This window comes from Sapajus apella, unplaced genomic scaffold (assembly GCF_009761245.1).
Source record: "Sapajus apella isolate SASKATOON/1434 unplaced genomic scaffold, GSC_monkey_1.0 scaffold922, whole genome shotgun sequence".
NCBI classification, from domain to species: domain Eukaryota; kingdom Metazoa; phylum Chordata; class Mammalia; order Primates; family Cebidae; genus Sapajus; species Sapajus apella.
Window position 1 is genome coordinate 1 of NW_022437848.1, and position 10,483 is coordinate 10,483.

Sequence of the window (10,483 nt, forward strand, 5' to 3'; positions counted from 1 at the left end):
ACACACATATATATTTATTTACTTTACACGAGCTGTGTGTTTAAACAACCAGTTGCTGGATTTGAAGAGGAACATATCTGGGATTCACTCAGTTCTTTTAAGTGTCACTTAGTCCTGTGTAAGGACAGCTTTGCCCTATGGGTAACAGCAACATTTTAAAAGTTATAAAATTGTCCTTAGTTTTGCAATAGACTATTTTAAAAAATAAAATTCTCCCATCGAACAATGTACGCAAAAATTGTTATGGTTTTTTCTTCTCCCTGCACCAAGCCTTAAGGATCATTATTTTGTTGCTGTTAAAGTCCTGAAATATGGAGATAAGAGGTAAGTGAGCGTCCCCTGGTGGAGAAAGGGAGTCTTTTTCCAGAATCAGTGTTTTCCCTGGCCTGATGTCCATTGGAAATCACTCAACACAAACCGCTGGTCATTCGGTACAAGCAAGCAAGCAAGCAAACAGAATCATCAGTATGCTTGTGCAGCTACACTCAATATTCGATGTACAGTAAAGGAACGAGGAAGGGGAAAGTGAAGAATAGAGAAAGGGATACTGGACCAGCCAGATGTGGTGGAACCATACTGCAGTTTTCCACATGAGAACGTCTGCTTGGTCTGTAGGAACAGAGTTCTAGGGTAAAGCAGCAGGTGTGTTCTCAGTAGACACTCCTGTCTGCTTCTGGAACACATCAACTGTATCTTTGTCCTCCATTTCCAGCTGTGCAAATGTGTCTATTTCACTGATTGGCTCCCAGGAGAACCAATCAGTGAAAGTAGAATCTGATCAGCATCCTGGACAAACTCTGCCTTTCACCAAAGGCTTCCACTCATTCACTAAGTGGTGCGTGCCTCTTCACCATCAACTGCACCCCAAGACCATCCTACTCGCCTCCTTCAAATTCACAGGATTACTGCTCTTGGCCTTGTCTTAGGCTCTTTCTGTCATAGAGGAGGCTGAAGGCTCTTCTTCAGCTTCAGCTTCATGAAAGATGCCCAGAGTATGCCGCAAACTAGCAAGCCAGCAGCCCCTGATGCCTTAGGTGGAGGAGGCAGCAGAGTCTTCTTTGATGTTTTTATCACCATCTTTATAGCAACAGCAGCAGCAGCAACTACAACTACTATTTTTAATTGTGGTAATAATAATGATCACACCTAGAAAAATGATGAATAACAATAATTGTAATTGCTGGCCAGGCGTAGTGGCTCATGCCTGTAATCCCATCACTTTGGGAAGCTGAGGCAGGTGGATCATTTGAGGTCAGGATTTTGAGACCAGCCTAGCCAACATGGTGAAACCCTGTCTCTACTAAAAATACAAAAATTAGCTGGGCATGGTGGTGCACACCTGTAATCCCAGTTACTTGGGAGGCTAAGGCAGGAGAATTGCTTGAACTCAGGAGGTGGAGGTTGCAGTGAGTTGAGATCCCACCACTGTACTCCAGCCTGGGTAACAGAGTGAGACTCCATCTCAAAAAAAAATTGTAATTGCTGATATATTCAGTTTATATATAGATTTCTTATTTGTAGTGTTCTATAATTTACTTTTAGTAATATGCACGTTAATTGTTTCATAAATGTCAGGACCCTAAAACACCCGACCTAATGAACGACTCGCACCTGTGGATCTATGCCTGCCCACCTGCTAGTGCAGATCTTCTCACCACTCCATCCAGAGCTTCGATCTCTCTGGTCAACCTTCTGGGACGATGAAGGAGCTGAAGCACTCATATGATCTGATTGGGGTCTTGGCAAACAGCTTGACTTGTTAGAAATCAAAGGCTGACTTTAAGACGTACTCAGATGTTGGGCTAAATTGAGGCAGGAGGAAATGTCTTCTCAGCAGATCTACCTTTGTGTCTCTGGTTTTCAGAGTAAAAGCCTGTTTCAGGAACAGTAGTTTGATTTGGTCTGTGTTAAAAATCATAAGCAGCCTACAAATACTGAACGGGGATGAAAGTAATTTGCACACATGTTCAATACATTATATGTGCTTTCAAATCTCTCCTATGATAAGAAATGAAAAGTTATGCCTTGATTTTTTAAACTCAGTCATCAGCCATTCTGCCAAAATATTCTATATGTTTCCAAGACATTTCAGAAGGATTCTCTGGTGGAGATTATTCCCAACTGTGCTAGAAGGATGAGCATCTCAAAAGAACCTTTATTCTACTTCAGAAGAGTCACTTTTTAGGATCTCACAGGCCTAGGGAAGCTGCTTGAATTGTCAGCCCAGGAGGTGCCTGGGCTTTGGAGTCAGGCAAAGTTGATCCTGAGTCGCAGTCCAGCCACTTAGTAGCTGTGGCACTTTGGACGAGTTCCTTGACTTGGAACAGTTATATAAAGCTTGTTGTAAGAAAAGGCAGAATGATACAGATTGCCAAGATGACAGCAATTCTGCATCCCCTCTGGTATCCATGCCCTTTGGAATATGCTTTTACAGCTGCTCCAACAGAGAGGCAGAATCTATTTCCTGACACTTGGATCTGGACTGGCCTTATTTGTTCTAGGCAATAGGAAGCTATGAATATGGCAGTGTGACAGTTTGGGGTCTAGGGATGAAAGTCATTGAATGTTTCTGCTTTTTCTTTTACAACTTGCCATCTCCAAGAGAACAAGCACATGTCAGCCTGCTGGAGGATGAGCTCCCATGGGGAGGAAAACCAAGGTGCCCCAGTTGACAGTCAGCTCACCCCCAGAAGCAGAGTCACTTAGTCAACCAGCAGCTGACCACACATGCCTGAAGCAGCCCAGCCAAGACCAGAAGAATGGCCCAGTTGAGTCCAGCCTAAATGACTGAGCATCCCAATCATGAGCTAATAAGGTTTAGGGTAGTTTTTTATGCAGCAATAGCTAACTGAAACATACACCTGTGCAGTCAGGATCTCAGGATTCTAATAACAGGTTGGTTACTACTAGTTACCTGGCAAACAGGCACTGTATAGGTACTGATTTCCTTTTCCCTTTATTTAAAGCCGGGCCTCTTGTTAGATGGGATAAGTTATACAGAAGTGCATGTTGACATGCTTGGTGCTTAAACTCACACAGTCCCCACACCACAGGAGGAAACAGCCAGCCATAGCCTAACCAGCAGGCAAATTGCTGGTTGCAAATTGAAACGCAAATTGCAAAATAAAAAGTTTGCCTTTATTCCCTTCGCATTCAAACTTTGGAGGTCAAGGGTGTGGACAGATCTGAAGGCAGGCTCCTCTTCCTGAAGCCCTACACTCTTTGTTCACTGTCTGGCCTTTAGAAGGGTGAGGGACCCCTGCCCAGCAGCAGGTGGGCAGCAGTGGTCAACCTGTGGACACCTCCTGACTGCAGTCCCAACTCTCTTACTGGGCCCTCTCCCACCCTTGGGTGCAAGGAGAGAAATGGGCTGGATAAGGGTGTTCCCTCACATCTGGCAGGAAAGGAGGTCCTGGCCCTCGACCTCCCTGAGGTTAGACTCACCAGGGCCCTCAGAGCTGCTCTTCAGTGTGGCAGCCACTGCCCACGTTGGGCTGCTGAGCTCTTTGGATGGGGCTGGTTGGAACTGAGATGTGCTAGAGGTTTAAATACAGAGTGACTTTAGAAGATTTAGTGCCCAAACACCTTCATTGATAATTTTATATTGCTCACATATTTAAGTGATAATATTTTTGATATATCGGGTTTAAGTATTACCATCAATTTCACCTGTTTTCCTTTCATGATGCCACTAGACCACTGTAAATGTCACATGCGGCTCACATTTTATTCCTGTGGGATATTTCTGACATAGAGGACTCCCTCTCTTATCAAATCTCATGCTGCCTCCTCAAGGGACCAGAGGCCATGAAGTTAATGAAATCTGAAATTTTAAAAGAATCGTTATTATATAATTTCCAATTTTAAATATTAAAGACATACTCATAAACTGATGTAATCTTATGTGTAAGGTTAATGCCAATGTTCCTGGCAGCTCCAGGGCCTAGCACAGGAAGTCAGCCCAGAGTGAAAAGGGCTGCAGACAACAATCATTCATTCACGCCTCCTTCCGCCACACCTGGGATAGCATCTGCTGTCACTCAGGGGGAGAGGCGGCGGGGCCTGGAGCCATATCCAATCAGCGGCTCCGTGGTCGAGCCTGTCCAATCAGGCGCGCAGCCGGAAAAGGGGGAGCAGTTCCTGTGTTCTCGGCTGGATTTTCCTTTTGACAGGTGAGCTTCCGTGCTTGGTCTCGGCTGCTCTTTCTCCTGTGTTCCACAGCCTCCTTTGCCATACGACCTGCAGGTACTCGAAGGTCCGTAGAGAGGATACCGGGGCGCTCCTGAAGCCGAGAGTTGGTGAGTCTGCGGGGCCGAGCTTCCCGAGACGCGGCAGGGGGCCTGTGGGAACCGGTGGGTACCCGGCCCTCCCTGGGGCAGCTCTGAAGTCTGGACCTGGACTCTTCTAGGTCTCATGGTGCGGCTGGGCCGGCAGCTGGGACCCCGGGCGTTTCGTTCCGTCCCGTCCCGTCCCTGCCCGGAGACCTCGGCCCTGCCTGGAGCCCGGGGCAGACCCGCGCCCGCAGTCCCGCGTATACCCACGTTGTGCGGCGATGACTGGAGGGCCCTTAAGGGTGAAACCCGCCTCGGGGTGCGGGGTTAGGGCTTAGGAGGAGGTGTGGTCCGTGGGGTCCCTGGTCCTTCTTTCTTGTGTTAAAATTTAAACTCGTGTTTGGTTAAAACGTTAAAGATTTTATTCGAGCAAATAACGATTCATGAATCAGGAAGCCATAACCTTGGATTGTGGTTTGGGGTCCACTGGAGGGGCTTGAAGGAAAGGGTTTTATAAGGTGCATGAGGAAGCAAACCCAATTCAGTAATTGATTGGCTACAGTTATGTAGTCCCATTATTTGAACTGTCCAGGCGGAAATTTCCTGGCTATGTAATCAAAGGTTAATTGGTGGTTTGTGGTTGATTAAAACTGTTTTGTTTTCCTTTAAGTTATTTACAAGAAATGCATGAGTTACGTTTCGGTTTTCTTAGGTAGACACCCAGGGCACTACAGCCATTTCAGTGTAAGTGCCTCCCATTTAATTATTTTAACACTCCACCGGGGGACTGATTTTCCCTGCATTTTTCAAATGTATGGCAAGCAGGGTCTCAAATCCACCACCCTTTTCTCCCAACCTAATTCTTCTACGGCTTGCAGTAAAATTGTAAATTTTCACTTCCTTTCCTGATTCTCAACTGCCGGCTTCCCCTGTAATTCACAACATTGTCAACTATTTGCTCTTTATTGTAGATTTCAAGCAGATGCAGTCTGACCATTAGGGCCAAGGCCAAATTGCAAAATAAAAAGTTTGCCTTTATTCTACTCCATCTACATCTAAACTTTGGAGGTCAAGGCTGTGGACAGATCAGATTAGTTCCCTCCTCCTGGGGCTCCACTGATCTCTGGGAAGGAGGATGGGCGGCAGGTGGGCAGCAATAGTTCACCTGTAGTCACTTTCACCTAGGCCTTGAAGGCTGAGTCAGTGTTTGTCCGGCAGAATGGGATGTCAGGGGCAGAACGGAAAAGCACAGAGGTGAGAGGGCAGGTGTCAGGTATTCCCAGGCTTCTGTGATTTGGGGAATGTAGACCTCAGTGGAGGAGCGGCAGGAGCTGGGATTGCCTTTAGGCTGGTGCCTGAGAGCACTGGCTTAATCAGCTTGATTTTGACGGGGCCCGGCGGCTCATGCCTGTAATCCCAGCACTTTGGGAGGCCGAGGCAGGTGGATCATCTGAGGTCAAGAGTTCGAGACCAGCCTGGCCAACACGATGAAACTCTGTCTCTACTAAAGATACAAAAACTAGCCAAGCATGGTGGCTGCATGTGCCTATCCCAGCTACTTGGGAGGCTGAGACAGGAGAATTGCTTGAACCCAGGAGGTGGAGTTTGCAGTGAGTCTAGATCATGCCGCTACACTCCAGCCTGGGGAAGAGAGCAAGACTCCGTCTCGCCCAAAAAAAAAAAAAAAAAAAAAAAAGCAGCTTGGTTTTGTGAGCAGTGTGCTGCTTAGAAGGGTTCCAAGTGGCACTGTTGAAATACAAGATGGGAGAATGAGGGTGGGTGACTTCATAAGGAATGGGGGGCCTTCGCAGAGCAGAGACCAGCTTGTGGAGGAAGATGAGTTTCATCACTGCAGGATGAGTCTTCCGTGATACTGAAGGGAGAGTCATATGTTGATGCCCAGGAGGCAGCTGTCTCCTTGGTCCGAGAAGCCTGATCGAGGCCAGGCTTGTCTATGAGAGCTGGGAAATGGGAGGACCTTTGAAGCCATGGGAGGGGGTGAGGTGAGAATGAGGAGAGGGTGGAGCCCAACACCTCCCAGCTCAGGACTGGTGGAAGAGGATGGAGCTGGAGAAGGGGGGATGAGGGTGTGGCATTGGTCAGGGAGGAGGAGGCAGTTAGCCATGGCCTGGGGTGCTGCTGAGTAGAAGGATGTGTCTGGGCTGGAGAAGCCCCTGGGGCTTGACCCTGAGGGTGGCCCTGGTGATGTGGGGAGAGTGCTTTGGGCATGAGCTTAGGTGGAAGCCAGACTGTGGTGGGTCCAGGAGCAGTAGAGGAGGGAGGCATGGGATGTGGAAGGGAGAAGGTGGCAGCCTGCAGGTGTGCTGAGGGTGAGCTGGGACTGGGGGGCCGAGGCCCACGAGGGCACATGGACACCGTTCCATACGACTCATGCCCACCCAGGAGGGGTGAGGCGGACAGCCCTTCCTCATCATCGAGGTGCGTCTGACTCAGTGCCTTTCTTGTCACCCCCAGAGCCACCATCACTCATGTTCTTGAATGGGAACTGCCTGGAGAGCGTGAAGGAGGAAGGAGGAGGCTGAGCTGCCCCGGGAGCATGGGCTGGATGAGGCCAAGCCAGGAGATGCCACCACCAAATAGGAAGTCACCATTCAGGATTCGGGCTTTTCTGTGGAGATCCTGGCCCCGGGATCGAGCCCTTCTCCCTGTGGGTACAATGGAGGAGGGGAGCTGGGGACCAAGGCCTGAGCCTGCTGGGGAGGATGAGGGTGGGAAGCCCAGCCTTGCCCCGGGTCCTCCTGACACCATGCTGTAGGCAGAAAATGGAGGGCTCTGGGCCCTGCCTGGGTCACTCTGCAAACTTGGTGGACCTGGGAATGGAGTCCGGGTTCAGGTCACTGCCTTATTGCTAGAGGACAGCTAGCAGCTGGGCCTACGAGCCCTGTTCAGGGAGAGGAGTGAGGAGTGTCAGGTCCCAGGATGCCCCAGCCTCTTGCTCTGTGCCCTCAGGCAAGTCACCTCTCTCTGGGCCACGACCTTATCATCTGCAGCATGGGGGTTGGGGAGTCGTATTGGGTGTTCTCCAAGGACAGAGCCAACCCGGAGGACTTGGAAGCTGGTAACTTGGTGGGGAGCCGGGCAAGGCCCTCTCATGTCCTCTCTACTCATAGGCTTGGGCCCTGGAGCACCCCTTCAGGAAGGAAAAGGCCATCTGCCCTGGGCTGCTCAGCCCTTGGCACTAGGCAAGGGCAAGAGCAAGGCTGCTGTTCTCACTCCCTGCTTTCTTCCATCCCCCTCTCTGCTCCGGGGTTGCTCTTGGGCTGTGGAAAGCGTCAGTGGGGCCAAGCTCTGTCCTGCACTTAAGCACACAGGTGCTGATGGGTGTGCTGTATATGGACAGGGCCTGGAATGTAAAAACCACAAAGTGGGAAACTGAGTATTTGAGACATTTATTCTCGGGACCCAGGTGTTTTGGGCTGGGGAAGGGGTGTGTCCTTTCTCCCTACCATGTGGTCTCTCACCAGGGTGGTCCGGGCCTTCTCCCTGGCAGGTGTCCCCCCAGGAGATGGTGTAGGAGATCCACCAGTGTTCCTGCGCCATGAATACCCATGTCCCTGCATCACTTCTCACTGCACCTGGGCGGCAGCACGCTGGACCACCTCTCAGAGCTGCACGGCATGGCAGGGCCGCAGGAGGGCTTGGTGCTCCACGTGGTAGAAGGTTGGTCTGGAAGTTGGGTGGCCTGCCCAGGGAGGCCTGCAATCAGGGCGGGTCCACATTTCACTGCCCCAGCTGGGGTCTCTGTGTGGCAGATGAGTACGTGGAGGCTGGACTGGAGCACAGGTCTGCTTTTCAGGCCATCACACCTGCACTCTACCTTCATGGCCCAGAGGTGAAAAAGCAGCTGAAATTCTGAAAAGAAAGTCAGACAGTACCAAGCTAGGGCTTGGAATCAGCCCAGTTAAATTCTGAAAATATGAATGCTTAGTCTCCTAAAGAAAGTAAAAAGTTTCACAGTCCTTAGTGCGGGAGTCGGCTCCAAGCAGCACCATCAGCTGGTGTGGGGAGCCTGGCTTGTTGTCAAATAAAAGCTCCTAAAGACTCAGGTTCCCTGGGGCAAAGCACTCCAGTTCCCAGGGCCTGAATACTTATTAAGAGCAATTGTGGCAAAAGCGTGTAGCTGAAGGGGGCCCACAGTTCGTCACAACCTCTCCCTTCCCCCGAAAGAACGACCATTAAAACCCATGATACTTAATGGGGGCGGTTGAATGTGGCAGCCCTAGGAAGTTCTCAGGTCACTCCTGCATGAAATCTGCCCCAGGAGAGCAGGGGGAGGCTGCAGGGGCCCCACAGCACCACAGGCCCTGCCCACCTGACACTGGTGCACAGAAAGCAAGAGGCCTTCTGGGCTCCCCGAGGTCTGTGTGTGCTTCAGAAGCAACTGGCAGGAGGGTCTTTGCAGGCATGGATTCCTGCCCCCAGCAACCCATGGTGTGTGTGTGTGCACGTACATTTGTGTATTGAAACCAAAACTCTAGCTTATGTGTTCATGATGGAATTTGAAATGGAAGCCTCAGTTGAAAATTAAAATCATCCATGAAGCTCCCTTGTCAACTATGTTCTGAGCTGGGTGTCTTGCTCCAGGTACAGGGCCCTGGTCACACCCGCCCCTCCCCTGTTCCTGCCAGAGCCCTGCACAGTGCACGAGGCCCGCGGGGACGAGTGCCGCATCTAAGACTGCTCAGGAGCCCAGACCTGGGTGATGCAGCTCCTTGTCCTTCCTGAGTGTCTTCACTGACATTGACCTGGGAGGGGCGGAGGCATTGGGACCAGAGTTGGGGCAGACCGGAGAGGGGCAGGGAGCAAGGAGGCCAGAGGCTGGTGAAGGGGGCTGAGGGCCAGGCCATTTCCACCTGGAGGGGCCTGGGCCTGAGGAACCCAGACCAGGGCCACAGTTAGAGGCAGCTGGCCCTGGGTACCCGTGTGCTGACCACCAGCCTCAGGTATCTCAGATGGCAGGAGCAGAAAGGCTTAGAGATGGACCCCACTGGCTGCACACCACCCAAGTACATCCTGCTAGGGAGCTGGGAATAGCCATTGTGTCCCCTGCAGCCCCAGAACCATGACTAAAAGGTGGGACTCCAGGGAGGAGCAAGGAAGAGGGTCCCTGCAGTGGGGGGGGTGGTCTGGGGGTGGAAGAAGACACACACCAGGAGGTCTGGCCCATTCATGCTTGGCCATTCCTGCAGTGCCTGAAAGTGCCCACCATGAGCAGCTGGAACCTGTGCCCTGAGAACTGCAAGATGCACCAGCACCTCGTGTACCTGTTTGTGATCACAGCCAAGGACCAGTGAGGCAGCATCACCACATCCACACGAGGCTTTTACCATAACCGGTGAGTTCCTGCCAGCCCACCAGGGGCACCCACTCAGGGTTCATCCTCTCCTTGTAGGTCCTCAGCCTGTCAATTCAACCCCAAGCCCACCAGCCTCTGCTTCCTAAGCCATTCCCAGGGGAGCTGCTCCACCAGATCTGACTGCCTTTTACAAAACATTGTGCCCTGCTGCAGGGGAAGGGGAAGCCTTTGCCCCATCTGCTTTTGCCCTGGCGCATGTCACCTGGGGGTCTGGGATGATTCAGCTAGCCTGAACTCAGTGCCTCTGCCCAAAGAAACTGCTCCCAGGACCCCAGTGGCCAAGTCTCCCTCTAGGGAGCTGTGAGCCAGCTCTGGAGAGAGCAGCCTGGGAGTGGCGCCCATGTGCTTCTGACTCATCTTTCAGGGCAGTGTCTCAGGGCCAGGAGAACCCACAGCAGGTGAGGGCCTCTGTGAAGAAAGAGCCTGTGGCAGCGCCCTGAGATGGGTGGGTGGCCCCATCTCCCTTTCCCCTGCCTGCCATTGGGTCTAGCACCACCCATTCCAAAGGGAGTCACCCCATTCCAGGCATGCAGCTGGATGGCCCCTGTGTCGGAGCACACTATGGACTGCATGTGTGGAGAAGCACCTGTACCTTGAGGCTGGGCTGTGAGGAGCACAGTCCTGCATAGGGGCCTGCGGCCTGACCTTACCCTCACTGGAAACCCCCTTCCCTCCTGGGTGCCAGATGGGGTTCTGTGCACTTCCCTGAGGCTCCATGCGGGTCTGCTCATTGGGGAATCTGGAGCTGTACGTGGGGAGGGAGGAGAAGGGACTTCCCAGAGCAGGATGCAGTGCACAGGCTGAGCCCATGTCTCCCTCCCTGGTCCCTCTGCAG

At 51.7% G+C, this 10,483-nt stretch overlaps 1 pseudogene; it reads left to right on the forward strand.

Annotated features, from left to right (window-relative positions):
- The first annotated feature begins 4,093 nt into the window (after positions 1-4,093).
- On the forward strand, positions 4,094-9,334 carry LOC116546459 (annotated as a pseudogene).
- Positions 9,335-10,483: the final 1,149 nt, after the last annotated feature.